Below are 15447 nucleotides of genomic sequence, written 5' to 3'. Positions count from 1 at the left end.
ATCTGGTTCTTTGGTCTTCAGTTTTAATTTAAAAGCAATGGAGCAAAATGTGGGCACAAGTGATACAAAGAAGCCAAAGAATAAAAAAGCTCCTGGCAAAGAGTGGGGTTATGCTCACAACATATGCGGCCAATATATGGAGTGTCAATGTAAATTTTGTCTCACAACAAAATCAGGTGGTGCGCCACGTATTAGGGACCATTTTGTGGGTAGCATTAAAAAGAGTTGTAAGAAATGTGAATATCCTTAGGCACCTGCAATTGCAAAGAGTTTGAGAGAAGAGCTTCCCAAAAAGGGTGGCAAAAGAAAACAAATATATAACTCTATGACTGCAAGTCAAAGTTGTTAGAGCCAAATATTAACTTCGCAAATCCTGTGGTGACATGGTCAACTAACCTTGGAGAACACCCTACTCAGGGGGAGGAAATTTCAAGCAGCATTTCTTCTAAGTGTCACAATGAAGGTGGACTTGGTCAAATGCATCAAAAATCATTACATCAAAGCTTTTAAGTGCTATCTCTAGAAGAAGCACAAACTACACTCACCAAAGTAATATTCTTCACTGGAAGTGCTTTGTTCATGGTAGACAACAATCATTGGAAGGCTGCTTGGAAGAAAATCGGTGAGTTTGGCCCACGATTTTTGGCTCCTTATTATTACACGATACAAAATGTTTTGTTGGAGAAATATTACATCAAAGTCTTGATTAATGTAATTAAATAAATTGGTGTTGACATGTCGTTCAAGTAGTCATGGACAACACAAAAAAATATAAAAATGACAATAATTAATAAAGAAGTGCTTCCCACACATTTTTACCAATGGTTGTAATACGCACAGGTTAAACTTGGTGCTGAAGGATTGGTACACTAGCAAAGAAACCACATGGTTCGCATAAATAATTGACACGGTGTGTTAGGCTGTGAAATTTATCTTGAAACGACAAAGGGTCATCAATTTTATAGAATGCACATGTCAGTGATTTTGAAACTTCCTGCTAAAACTCGGTTCTATACATACTTTTATACATTGGAATCACTTCTCCGCAATAAGTGCATTGTGATTGACAAATTCAACTGCACGGCCTTTGACGCATGGCAGCTTGTGCATAAAAAAAAAGTGAAAGATAAATTACATGTCTACGTGGTGACGTAAACAATATTTCTTGGTGGAGGACAGTAATGGATGTATATCATGTAATGATGCCCATTATGTTCTCAATTCGCAACCTTGATCAAAGGGCGCCAAATTTGGGCAAAATGTGGATGACATGGTGGTCAGTCCAACAGAGTTTTGAAAATCCTGAAGAGCTGACAAATTTTGTAGTAGAGAAGGAGTGGCGACTACCATTCTCTAGCAAACACCAAAGATTTTGTTCCACGTATTTCCATGCAAGATGAAAGAGCACTCATAGTCCACTCCATAGTGTTGCTTACATGCTCAATCCGGAGTATTGGAATTTGGATCTGATGTCCAATAGAGAGGTGGTCATCGATTTCTATCATGTGGTCAAGACGTTCTACTCCAACGTTCATGAAGGAATTGATTGCATCAAAGAAATGAGTGCATTTAGATTAAAACAAGGTCCTTTTGTGAATGATTTTATACAAGTAATGGCAAAAGAGCAACTTGCGTGGAAATTATGGATGATGAATGGTGGAGAGCATTACTCAACCTTACATTCCCTTGCAATGAAAGTACTGGCACAATATACAACAAACTCAAGTTCAAAGAGAAACTGGAGTTTGTACAAGTATGTTCAAAACACTATTTGCAATAGACTATTAGCAGATAGAGCAAAAAAATTAGTGTATATATTTTGCAACGAAAAGGTATCGATTCACATCAAAAGTGCTGGCTACGAGGGAGGAAATGCCAACTTGGTTGTATGATTGTTAAAATGAAGACGAAGAAGAGTTAAATTTTGATGTATCTCAATGCACTATAGATGAAATAGAAGAGAGTCTGATAATAGATGTGAAGGTTGAATTACAAGGAGATCCACAACACTCAGACTTAGAACCAAATAACAACTTCACAGATTCAATATAGCCTGAGAATAGAATTAAGATCGTGTCAAAAACCATTGTAAAAGACTTTGTATTCAATGTGTTTTGATCATATACAATGCTTCATATTCGCAATTATACATAGTTTGTCAATCTCAATTGTGTTGCTCTGAAGCAGCATCTTAGTCACCAAAAACATTTCTAGTTGTGCTAAGAATATCTTGTTGAGCTTGATTGAATTTATATTCATTTTCCATGCCAAACATAATTATACTCCTTGTGGTCAGATTGCACATCAGCTACTATTTTGCATTAAACGAATAAGATAGACAAAGTGATAAAAATGACTACATGATGTCAATGTGTAATATCCACTCCATCCATCAGAATTCTTGTAGCAAATTGGACATTGGGAAGATGAGGATGCATCTCAAGTAGATGAGGAGACCAAATCTGGATGTAGGACAAGGTGGATGATGTGTGTCCCTTGTAAGGTGGAGGATTCACTCATGTCAAATTTTGAATGTCCTGGATTAAGCGGTGAATGCTTTTCTCCATTCGGACCTGTGAGGGTTGGGGTGTCTAGGTGGCTATAGAAAGTCGTGTTATTTCTACATCTTTCTTTGCCAGATGTGTTGTGTAAATATCCTTCTTTCTCTTTAAATGTAGGTTGCTGCTTTCCACTATCAATGCCAGCTTATCTCGGGTGAAAGTGACACAACTCTCCCTGATACCATGAGTGGAAACAATTGTCTCCTTTGACAAAAAGTCTACTGGTCTCTGTTGCACAAAGTAAACATATAACATTTTTGAAAAATATAACGCACAATCTACATTGTGCATTGGATGTCCATAAACTTCCAAGTAGATCCTCTTAGCGTTTTCTTTGATCGCATTGTGGAGGCACTTCGATACCTTCCACCTTGCTTTCTTGATCTCTGCATCCTCACATGGCCATATTGTTTTGATTATTTCCTTGGTCACTTCTTTATTGATCTCTTTCCATTGCACGTGGTTTGAAATTGCCCATTTTGAGAGTCGTGTAGCAGTGCACGTCGCTTGCTGTGCCGACATACCGTGTGCTAGAGACTTCATGTGTTGAAATGCATTAACAGCCACTCTTTGTTGATCATGCACTGATTGGGTGCCACAAACTTGTTCTTCATCGGCCATTTCTCTTGGATCTGCAATGGACAAATAGAGAAATATTCAATATCATTGGCAAATATATATTCTCACAAGTCAACAGTCTCATAGATGCAAAATGTAGCAACTTCTTGTCCACTACATAAGACGTCATAGCCGACTAAATCAAACCACAACTGATGCAACTAAGCAAAATCACAATTGTTGAACCCAATTGAACCACAAGACAAATTTGAAATACCCCGTATAACATGACAAATTTGAAATGACTAAAGATAATTGACTCAAGGAGGTGAAACACTCCAAACCAGATAATACACTTCAATAAAAATAGAATACCCCAGACAAGATAGATGTATATCATTAAAAAAATTAGATCGGATAAAAAATGGTGCAAGTTCAACAAGTGATCGTTGGATAGGGTTAGGGTATGTCTTTAAATGTCCTTTGGAAAATATCAAAACGTTCGATGCATTTCTTCTTTGTTCCCGCTCTTTTAACTTCATCCAACAACCTACTTTAATTTGAATGGCCCTCATAACATCCTTGTCGGGGTGGTAAAATCTACGCTTCAAAAATCTATCAGCATGTCAAATAGATAACCCAATGCATAAACGTCATCAAATTTTTGTATGCATTTGTGCACTGTGGATCGTATAGTTCTAGAGCAATCCATAGTCGTTTAACCATCTCTGCATCCCCTGCTCTCTGTGCCTCTAAAATTGTAGAGTCAGAATGTGCTCTTGGATGCAGATAATTAATTGACGCGTGCTTAGCTGGCATTTTGAGCATCATTCCCCAATCCATGATGCCGACACAAGGTTTATTAGTACAAGTAAAGTCCAACATTATGTTGAACGGGTGCAGGTCATTGTGCATTATCCTGGCCGAGTGGACATCCGCAACGCCATGGATTAAGGTGTGACAAATGGATGGCATGTGCTCAATCACTGCTTTGATCCGTGTCATGTCTATCTCTTGTACAGGTAGATTTGCTACAGGCAATGACCTCCAGCCATGTTGTAGCTTGTGCATGTGGGCACATCATGTCCCCCACGGTACCCCCATTGTAGTATGGAAATATTGTGATCCAAGGAGCTTCGATGGTAAAGACAATGCACCTTACAATGGAGGGGTGAAGCGTTTGCATTCCTTGCTCTGTCTGAAATCTATCAAATTTCACCTCACTCCCTTCCTTGTAGCATTTTTCCACATATGTAATGTGCTTTGGAAAGAAAGAGATGCCTTTGATGGTGTACAATGTGCACACACCAAAGGATCCTGCAACCCTCGTACCTTCTACCAAGGCCTTGTGAGGGATGCCAACAAGATGAGCACACTTGGCATTCAAAGCCGTGCGTATGATTGTGCCTGTGCCGTTGGCATCTGATCGACCTCCCAAAGCTGCTTGTGCATCTTGGGCCATCTTCAATGTCTTGGGTAAGGCTGCTTGGTCCTCCGCTTTCACACGCCTCATCTTTACCTTCTGTTCCTCCCACAATTTATCCAAGAGCTCTAATTTTGACATGTAACAGGCAAGAGGGATATCTTCCTCTAAGTCTCTCCAACATACTTTCATATTGCCCAATACTATCCTAACCTTGTGGCGAGGGTCAAATTCTCGAATCCCTGCAGGAATCAACAACTTGTATTGGCCTTCACCTTGCAATCTGCACTCTGTGTTCTCCCATACAGCACTAGTGAGGTCTTTCATGAAGACCTCACTTTCACTAATCTGCTGTATGCGACCATCTGCACATGATGATATTGTTAAAATACATTCTTTTACAATGGCACATATAATACTTTCTTTGATCTAGCATCATTTTAGCACTCGACAATAAAACATAGCATATTATATACAAATTAATGGTAGCACACTGCACTAACACTCTCACACTATTTCAGGTAAACCCTCAACCATGAGTTGAAGACTTTAAGAAATGTGCATGGAAATTTTGATAAACATTGACAGCAATCCTTATTTTTAATTGCAATCTGTCACACGTATAAAATACAGAGCAAACAAGTGCTTTATAAGAACATCTAGATCAAACAATACATGTTAACAATCTAGAACATTTCAGCATATAGTGAACTTTTAACTTTTATTTTTCATCGTGCGCTCACACTAGCTCAAACAAAGCACACACCGACTTAAAAACTTCAAAAAAAAATGCAAGATTATATTTATTCAGGTTGATAATCATTTTGAATTTAAATGGTATGTTTGCTCGTGTAAAATATGATAAACAGGTCATTCCTAATAAAATTATCCAAATCTAACAAAACATATTAAATATGATAAACAGGTCATTCCAAATCTAAATATGATAAACAGGTCATTCCTAATAAAATTATCCAAATCTAACACACACACAACACATACTCGGGTCATGTGCTTAGGTACTCCGCTACTGCCGCGCATTGCGATGTAGTGCATTGCGACGTAGAGCATGCTCCCACATGACCCCTCTCCCTCTCTCCTCTCGACGTACTTGCAAAGGCGATTGTTGAGCTCTCTCTCTCTCTCTCTCTCTCACTCTCAGAAGATGACTCAAAGAATAACGCCCAGCGGGCCCTATCGGGGCCCTATATGTATAATTATGCGGCCCTGTTGGGCTTTTTAGTTTCCTTAGTGGGTCCATAGGGAAAATTCTAATAGCCCGGCTGGCCTGCAGGGAAAATTGAAAAGCCCTGACGAGATTTAGTGGGTTTCCAGGTCGTCCTAAACCGGATTCTTTGTGATCATGTTAAGTGTAATCATGTAAATGTGTCAATAATTCCTTGTGATCACACAAAAGTTGTCGTGATTATGTAGATATTAAATCCCTGGCAAGGGGATAATTCTAAAATCACCAAAGCTAGGCATGCTACTACACAAGAATGGAATATCATATGTAATTGCAACTATGGAACCCACCCTTTAATTGTTGTGCTGGAACATGCAACGGCAAGAGGAGAGATAAAAGGGATTCAAATCTAGAATGATGTTAGCTTTTCAGCTAACAGAAGAATCAAAATGACAACATTCATATTTTTATCCGTACTAGTTGTATCAAAACCTCATTATTAAATGAGAAATCCAATAAAAGTACAAAGTTGTTGTATTATTATTGATCTTCAAAGAGTGTAAAAGGGTCGAGGGCTTCCAAAGTGGTAATTAAATGCAGTTCTTAAGCCTTATTAATGATCCCAATTAGCTAGGAATCCATTTCTTAAACCTTGGCTAAGGTATAGCCAATTTTGTAACATTAGACCTAAGTCTTTGGATAATAAAAGTGAGCATACGCTGCAGTACAGTACTGTGAGTTCTTTGTTTTTTTATTGTTCTTGTCTCCCTCATGAGGTGTTGCATTGTGATGCTAAGCATACCAACGTGCTCGCAGGTGAAAGCTCTTTCTTTCAATTTAAATTTCACGTGATGAGGTTGTGTTTTTAGTCTTGCCCGTCTAGGGATAGATAGAGCACATCTTAAGGAAGCTATAGAGTGCTTCAAAGACTAAAATCGACCTGCCCAATATAGGCTGATTATCTTTGGCGTAATCTTTTCCAAATGTAAGATATGTCTTTTAAGCATGTGTGAATGTTGACTATACTCTGCTCATTCTAAGTAGTAAGTTTCATTGCATTCAGAGTATCATACCTATACAAATTCATCCGATCAAGCTTGCAGTAAGGAAACTAGTTTTTGATGTTTGACACACATCTGAGACTAATATAAGTAAGAGCACATTGAACTTGGGTTTTCCGAGAGATTAGCTATCTTTTGTGGCCTCCATGCACTAGACGTGTCCCACAGATTGACATTTTATGTTTGGAGGTCTCGTTTTGCTAGCATCAATATGGTGAGGCTTGGAAACCGACCGACATTTTGACGTCTTTGCTGGGGACAAGGAAACCTAGCCTAGATAAAAACCCAAAACATTCAATCGAATTTCCATTACTTCCTCTAGTTTCAACTAGAGTTAATTTTTTTTTTTGACTTTATCACTGCTGAGAGGTGCTTAAGAGTAAGGATTCTCCGTAATGACCTCGGGAGAATTAGTTTAGTAGGACGGATAACATGGATTTCATGGACGTGATCACGATCGTGTGATAACTCTAGTAATTACACAAGAAAAAGACGTGATCATGTTAATTGTTAACGTGAATTTGATGATGATGTGCAAAAATCCATAGATCCGATTAGCCCGCTGTGTAAAAGCATATTCCCTCAGGGCCCGTCGACCTTTTTTTATTTTCTCGACGGGCTCACCAAAGAAAAGGAAATGCCAAGCGGGCTCGCCGAAAAGATCAAAAAGCCCGATGGGCAAAATTATATAAAGTAAACCTCATTCTTACCGTAGTGCCTTGACTAGGCAACTCCCAGGGGAGTGTACCTGAGTGCAGATATAATCATCTCCTTGTGAATTGACCTAATTCTATAGAGTCACAGGTCCTTTTTTTGGACCAAATGTGATTCTTAATTCAGTAACCACTTCCAAAAATATTTAATTCCTTCACCAAACATAAAGGTACGAAACCAAAACAATTTATAATTTGGAGAGTCATGCTCATTGCAATGAAGCCATTGGTCTGTATGAGGGCTAGAATTGTATGAGGGCTAGAATTGGTTTTAGAAGATGATAATATGAAAATGATAGGTCGATTGTCAATAGTAAATAGTCATGTACTAGTATATTGGGCATATAAATATCCTTGAGGTCTTGCATTTTTCACCATCACTCATTTGAGTTGATATACATTGTCATTGCACAATATAAGAGCTATAATCCTTAATTGGGTGAAAATATCTATTATGTATTGAATTGGATGCATAAGGGGGCTACAATCCTTGACTCGGTACAAGTAGTCCTCAATTGTGTGATTGTATTGAAGACTTTACGTTATTTAATGCATTGATTAAATAGAGAGTGCATTATTTATTATGAAGTATTGTTAGTACTACATGATATAACTAATCTATAATAAAAACTAATAACTAATTCTCCCAAATGATTTTCTCATGTTAAACTGATCATTTAATATGGCAAAGTACCAGGGGAGTAAAAGCTAGAATATTGATTAGGCTGCCAGACCAGTCTTTGCAAGGATCTAAAGGAGAGAAAATGGGTATCCAAAGGGGAGCAATTTGCAAAAGATCAATGTGAATCACTCGAGCTTAAAAGACCTTAGATTTAGCTCCATTAAAACTTCTATAGGCTAAGGTTCCAGAACTTCTATTGAAAAGTCCAAATGGTCAAAGCTGGGAAAATTGAATGGTGGAGGGAAGACACAAAGTCTTTCCACATCCCTATCAAGGAGGGGGCGAGTCCTAAGAGTAGGAGAGAAGAGAGAAACACACACACACTTCAAAGCTTCCCCAGAGGGAATACTAGACACATAGAAGACTCCTAGGCTATTTGTCCCCATTCTTCCCTTAAATCCTATTTGATGGCCATAGAGGTGGACCAATGAGAATTAGGCTAGAGTAAAATTAGTCTAATCAATTAAAACATTCTTGATAAAATAACGAGAGGCCAGCATGAGTAATTTGCAAGAGGGGTTGACCAAGAAGAGAGAGACAATTCGATTTTTGAGTTACACTTTGCTACACACACACACACACACACACACACATCTCATGTGTGCAAGAAGAACTCCATCTCCTTATCCAAGCATTGAGAAGTAGAGGCCTACACCAACAACTCTTGGCTATGGAATGCAAATCCAACCAAGATCCAAGCTTCAATGGCATGCTCATCTCCTCTACCCTGCTAATTACTAAGAGAAGCTATGCTAACTAGAGTGATTATGTGAAGAGAATACTTCTTTCTCATAAGATACATCTTCTTACTCTCTATCATCCTCATTCCATGCTATCTCTCACCGTTTTTGAATGTGTGTGAGGTCTTGGGACTGAGGCTAGAGACACTAGGTGTGTTTTTCAAGCATAATTGGGTGCATGAAGCTTCCATCTTCATTGCACCAACGATTTTTGTCGTAGAACACAATAATTCTATTGTACAAAAGTCTCCTTTGATTGGAGAAGCTATAATAGAAAGCCTTTATGGAGAAGGGATTGACTCCATTTAAATCCGGTCCTCAACTATTGTCAATTGCTCTATTTCTCTCTTTTTTCAAGTATTGTCAATTCCAATTAGCTAGGTGTAAATTGATATGTTACTTTCTCAAATTAACTACTCATTATAAATTCCACTCCCCGTGTTCTTTAATATCAACCTTATTTCCAGCTTTCCCTTCCTTTATTTCCAGGCCCACAGTTGCTGGCATAGTCGATGGTCCTGTTGTCTTTACTGGTGGTGCGGATTGTGGCAACCAGGACACAATCTTTTTTCGCACCTCTTCTTGAGTCGTCCAATCCGGAATTTTCACATCGGGAATTGGAACCACATTTTTACCGAAGCACGTGATTAATGAAACCACTAGGTCAGACTCCTCCAGTCCTTTAATCTGAACCATAGCCACACTAGGCTGTTTTCCTACTGCGCGTTCCTGCTTTTTCCGATCGTATTCCATAGCTTCAGTACACTCAGATTGCCAATGTCCATCCCCCAAACAGAAAAGGCATGTCTTGGGGCGATTAGGATCTCCGCCACCTCTTTCGCGGCCTGGTCCTCCCCCTTGACCCCGTCCTCCTGCTTGACCTTGCAGAGGCGGCTCTGGTGTATGAGCATGAGCCATCCCCACAGCCTTGTCCCTGCCCTATCTGTGGTTGTTGCCAGGTAGAAGAGTCCCCTCGACTCCGACGACCCCGGCCATTGAAATAACATTCCACTGTATTATGAGTATTGGTCGTGCAAATCGCACACCACTTCTGATTCATTGCACATTCGTGAGCAGCATGGCCCGGATTCCGACATTGGGTACACCATATTTTCTTCAGACTTTTAGCCCCTGCAACCGATTCCGTCGATCCGGAGGATACACCTTTCTCGTGACCCTGGGATTTTTTCCGTGGTGTCTCTTCCGATTCTTTTCCCGAATCGCTGTTGCCCGAGTTCGAGGAATCAGATCCTGCGGATTCCGACTCCGAACTATCACTGCCACTGTCCTATGACTTCCGATGAGATTTCTTTCTATCTTTCTTCTTTGACTTCTTTGGATGTTCCGTATCCTCTAAAGCCTCTCCTACTACTACATCCCTAGTAATTACAGTATCCGGTGAAGTAGTTACCTTATCCACTGTTTCCATAGTCGTTCTGAGATCCTTGTTGAGCCCCCACAAAAAATAATCATTCAGTACATCAGCTTCCGGTATTTGTGCCTGAGGTACCCTCTGCAAAAGCATCCGAAATTTTGCAACGTAATCCTCCACTGGCAATGACTTCTGCCGGAGCGTTCGAAGCTTCTCCAAATGTTGAGGGACTATCTTTTCTGTTCAAAACCTTTGTAGAAACGATATGGATCTGTCAGCATACGTCTGGAAATGATCATCAGGGTATTCGGACAACCACTTCGCAGCTTTCCCTGAGAGTGTAGATTCAAATACTGACTGTTGATGGAGAGGAATCACCACCCCAGGATGATTCAATCCATAAGCTTTATTGAATTGGCGCAAATGTGCATCAGGGTCTTCACTCGAAATACCTCGAAACCGACTATACTTAATCTGAGGATGAGCCATCACTCCTTGCCCAGCTGTTCCTCCTCCCCTCGGAAAAAGCTGGTGAGCACTAGGAGGTGGGGATAGTGGCGGAGATACCCCCAGACTGCTTACGGGAGACAGTCGTGGAGCAACCTGTGTGGGTGAGGGTGAACGTACGACAAGAGGACATGACTGACTGCGCGGAGTACGTCTCGCTCGCCGCAACCGCCTACCACGCGCCGGGCTTGGTGACGGAGATACAGATTCCTCAATCTGCGGTGAAGAAAAAACAAATTCATCTGAACCGCCTCTCCTCCGACGTCTTCCTACAATTGGAACCACAGGGTCAGGCGGACCCTACGACCTAGTGCGCATGCATATTCATTGCAGGCCGTTCATCACGCATCGTGGTTGCCAGATGTAATGGCTATTTCCCACACAGGAGCAATAGGCATTACGGGAATGATTACCTACAACTACATTATATGAACATCAACGCACAGAATGACAAGAGAAGGAAGTACAAAGTACACAGACACAGAGCAACCCTTGCTTCATTCATATGTAATCCAAACACAGAGTACAATAGTCAATGCCATGAATATCATAGAGATTGGTTAAGTTACATCAAAAGACAGGTATGCCCCTCCATATACAACCGCTGCTCTAGCGCAGGTCGAGAACGGTTCACACACTCCTGTCCCATGATATCCTGTAAAGAACTGCCGCTCCGGCTGCCGCATACCGCATGACTCCTGATCTGTAGTGTCCAAACCTCCGTAGGACTGCATGTGCGGCTAATGCCGTAACAATTCTTTCCGCTCTCTTTGAACTTTTTGAGCTTGGAAGACGTATTCTAGGCAGCATAGGATCTCCTATGGCCTCTTCTTTTTGGTGGTTCAAGAGGTGCACCCTTGCACCCTCACTTTCTTCACAAGAGGAAAAGTATGAGGAGGATGGAGAAGAGGGTGACCTATTTCTTGCGCTTTTCTTCCCTTGTTCCTCATTGTTTGCACCATCACTTTCTTTGAAAGAGGAAGAGGATGAAGAATATGGAGAAGAGGGTGACCTCTTTCTCACCTTTTTCTTCTTTCGGTTTCTCTCTTCCCTCTTTGAATTATGGTGTAGAGAAGTATGCGATGGTCTTCTCTATATAGGGGATGTTGGAGAGCATTTCCCCCGTCCTCTTCGTGGAGCCATCTCCATCAAGGTGGCAAGAGACTCACTTATTTCTTGTTCTTTTGGTGGGGGTTCTATCGTTGAAACTTGGGTTCTCCTTTGGGAGGGAGATGCCTCATCAAGTAGAAAGTTTTAGAGCCCTTCATACGGATCCTCCTCTTCTTCCCTTATCGGAGAGAGTCCTCTTTTGGAAGTCTCACCAGGAGATTTCATAGGTACTCTCTCTTCTTGGTGGGGAGTTTGGAGAATACCATGGGTGCACAATTGTTGTAGCACTTCACCTTGGAGGGGCGGATTGCCTAGGGCTTGTTGAAGAGTAGAAACAAGATAGTTTACAAGCATAGGGGCAACATTAGTTGCTCTTTCAAGAAAAATCAAATCTATCAACATTCATTTCAATCTCTTTTCCCTTGTCAGTCATACTAGAAATTTTTAGGTGTAAATGTTTACTTGTACTTTGGCACTTCAAGCCCTAGTTGCTACTCGTCCTTACCTTCAAAGCTAAGCACTCAAGCATGTATACCCATAGCTCTAATATTATTAACTACAAGAATTATAAGAGAGGGTTCAATAGAGTCAATATAGCACCGGTTCTTGTCAAGCTTCTAATAGCTCAATAATGGCTAAGCCATAGGCAAGCCCCATAGGACTCCATTATTAAGACCATAGCTCTCCATAGTATCCCTGTTAACTGCATAAAGTAGGTGTGATTTAAGGATGAAAAATCCCTATTCTACTTACTCTTTTGCAATTAATAACACCAACCATTTGTAGTTATCTTGAACTGGTGACGTGAGAACAAGTTCTCACGTCACCAGTTCAAGTACCTCTGGGTTCATTACTGAAATTGGTCCCGAATTTCCATAATGCATTGCTGCGACAAACGGCCACTAAGCTGAGGGAAGTCGCCATTGGGAAGGTTGAAAGCGAGGATGATGATTCAGCCCCGTTGCCGGCGAATAGGATCACGGATACCCGTATTCCGGAGCTTTCAGTTCGATACCATGACACATACATTGACAAGGTACTCTTGGATGGAGGAGCGGGGGTAAACATTATCACCCAAGGAGCGTGTGAGCGTTTTGGTCTCAGTGATTGGGAGCCTGCACCCTTTGTAGTCCGCATGGCAGATTAGAGAAGAGTGCAACCAGTGGGTTTATTTTGGGGTATTGTTTTGGATGTAGCGGGCTTGTTCTTTGCTGTTTCCTTAGTAGTTTTGAATAACGAAGATCATAATCAGGATTATCACATTATCTTGGGGAGACCCTGGTTACGACAAGCGAGGGTAAAACATAATTGGGAAGCAAATATGCTTCCAGTAAAGAAGGGTAAAAGAAAAGTGTGTGTGATGTTGGGAAGATGCCGACAACCAGTTCAGGCAGCATGGCCGGTGATAGCAGAAACAGTTAATATGGTGGAAGGATTAGAGGAGGATGAAGAGGAACAATTTCTCAAAGCGAATCCGGATTTGGTTTCTCTATACCTTGCGGATATTTCTCTGATTCCGAAAGGGAATTCGGTGGGGGTTTCAGGAACTCCAGGTGGAATAGGGGAGCAACAACAATAGGTGCTTCCAAATCCTAAGTCACTGGAGAACGTGATTCAGCAAGAACGAGCATTTGAGGCGCAAATTGAAAAAATTACAAGGGTTAAGAAAGATGAATTAGAGAAGGTTTTTCTTGGGAAGCAAGCGGAGTCGCAGCCCATAAACATTAATAAGCAGCTGGAAGCAAGTTTTAGATAGGATTTGATCAAATTACTGGCAGAGTTTAAGGATGTTTTCGCATGGGAGTATGCGGATATGTAGGGATTGGATCCTGAGTTTTATCAGCATACGATCAATCTGAAACCGGATGCGGTGCCCGTGAAGCAGCATTCATACAGGATGAATCCGAATGTGGCAAAGAAAGTTAAATTGGAAATTGATCGCCTGTTGGAAGTGGGTTTTATTACCCCTATTGATAATCCGGAGTGGATTTCTCCAATTGTGGTCGTACCAAAGAAAAATAAGCAAATCCGAATTTGTGTGGATTACCGGAAATTGAATGCCGCTACTGTTCCAGATCCTTTTCCTCTTCCGTTTTTGGATTCCATTTTGGATGATGTAGCAGGACATGAGATGTATACTTTTTTGGATGGCTTTAGTGGATATAATCAAATCAGAATGGCATTACGGGATCAACCAAAAACATCTTTTATTACCACATGGGGAGTATTTGCCTGCACAGTAATGTGGTTTGGATTGCGGAATGCACCTTCCACTTTTCAAAGGGATATGTTTCAAATATTTGGGCCTTATTTGACGAATTTTATGAGGATTTTTTTGGATGATCTTAGTGTTTTTGGAGCACAATTGGAGCATTTGCAACAATTACGGTTATCCTTTACGAAATGCAGAGAGGTAAAATTCAGTTTGAATCCTGTAAAGTGTGCATTTGCTGTTCGCAGTGGCAGGCTACTGGGGCATATCATCTCTGAAGACGGCATTTATGTGGATCCGGCTAAAATTGATGCAATTATGGAAGCGCCTGCACCGCGGAACCAGAAACAATGCCAGATTTTCCTGGCCCGATGGCATGGGAGGCATTTGCGGTTTGTCGCGCATTTGGCAATCCGGATTACTCAGGCAGCTCATGCTATAGATTTCGAATGGACACAGGAATGTGATTTGGCTTTTTGAAGATTAAAATTGTAGCTCTCCAAAGCTCCAATTATGATGGCACCGAATTGGGGGCAGGATTTTCATGTGTTCATGCACTATCTTGATGCAAGAACAAAGTCAAGGATGGTTCCGACCGGTCTATTATGCCAGTAGATGTTTATCATCCGCAGAAAGAAATTATTCAGTAATGGAAAGGGAATGTTTAGGGATGATTTATTCAGTGAAGAAATTACGGCACTATCTGTTGGGCCAACGGTTTTTCTTCCATGTGGACCATTCGGCTCTTTTATACCTGGTAAGGCAATAGAATTTGACGGGAAGATTGGCCAGATGGGTGCTTCTGTTGCAGGAATTTGACTTTGAGGTCATACACAGGCCAGGGGCTCAACATGCGGTGGCTAACTACTTATCCCGGCTAGACTCTGGAGAGCCGCCGACGGGCGTCGCTGATGAATTTCCGGATGCATCTCTGTTTCTAACAGGAGTAGCTGCAGAAGATATCACAGTCCCGAGTCACGCAAGGGTCATTCCTAGCATCCCATGGACATGGTATAAGGAGATGTTTCATTTTCTCGACAGCGGCGACATGTCGTCCTTCTTGACCAGCCATCAGAGGAAACGTATGGCTATTAGAAGCAGGAATTTTGAGATCATTATGGGGAAGCTCTATTACCGCACGGTGGTAGATGTGTTACTCCGATGTGTGCTACGACAGGAGAAGGAAGCACTCCTAGAGGAAGTGCATACGGGTATTGCAGGAGGTCACTTTGCAACATTAATAACAACTAGAAAGGTTCTCCAATCAGGATTATGGTGGCCCACATTGTTTCAAGATGCGAGAAAATATGTGCAACAGTGTG

Source organism: Adiantum capillus-veneris, chromosome 9 (genome assembly GCF_014529385.1).
Source record: "Adiantum capillus-veneris isolate H3 chromosome 9, ASM1452938v2, whole genome shotgun sequence".
NCBI lineage: Eukaryota > Viridiplantae > Streptophyta > Polypodiopsida > Polypodiales > Pteridaceae > Adiantum > Adiantum capillus-veneris.
The sequence above is the reverse complement of the archived record's forward strand: the minus strand, read 5'-3'. Positions refer to the sequence as shown.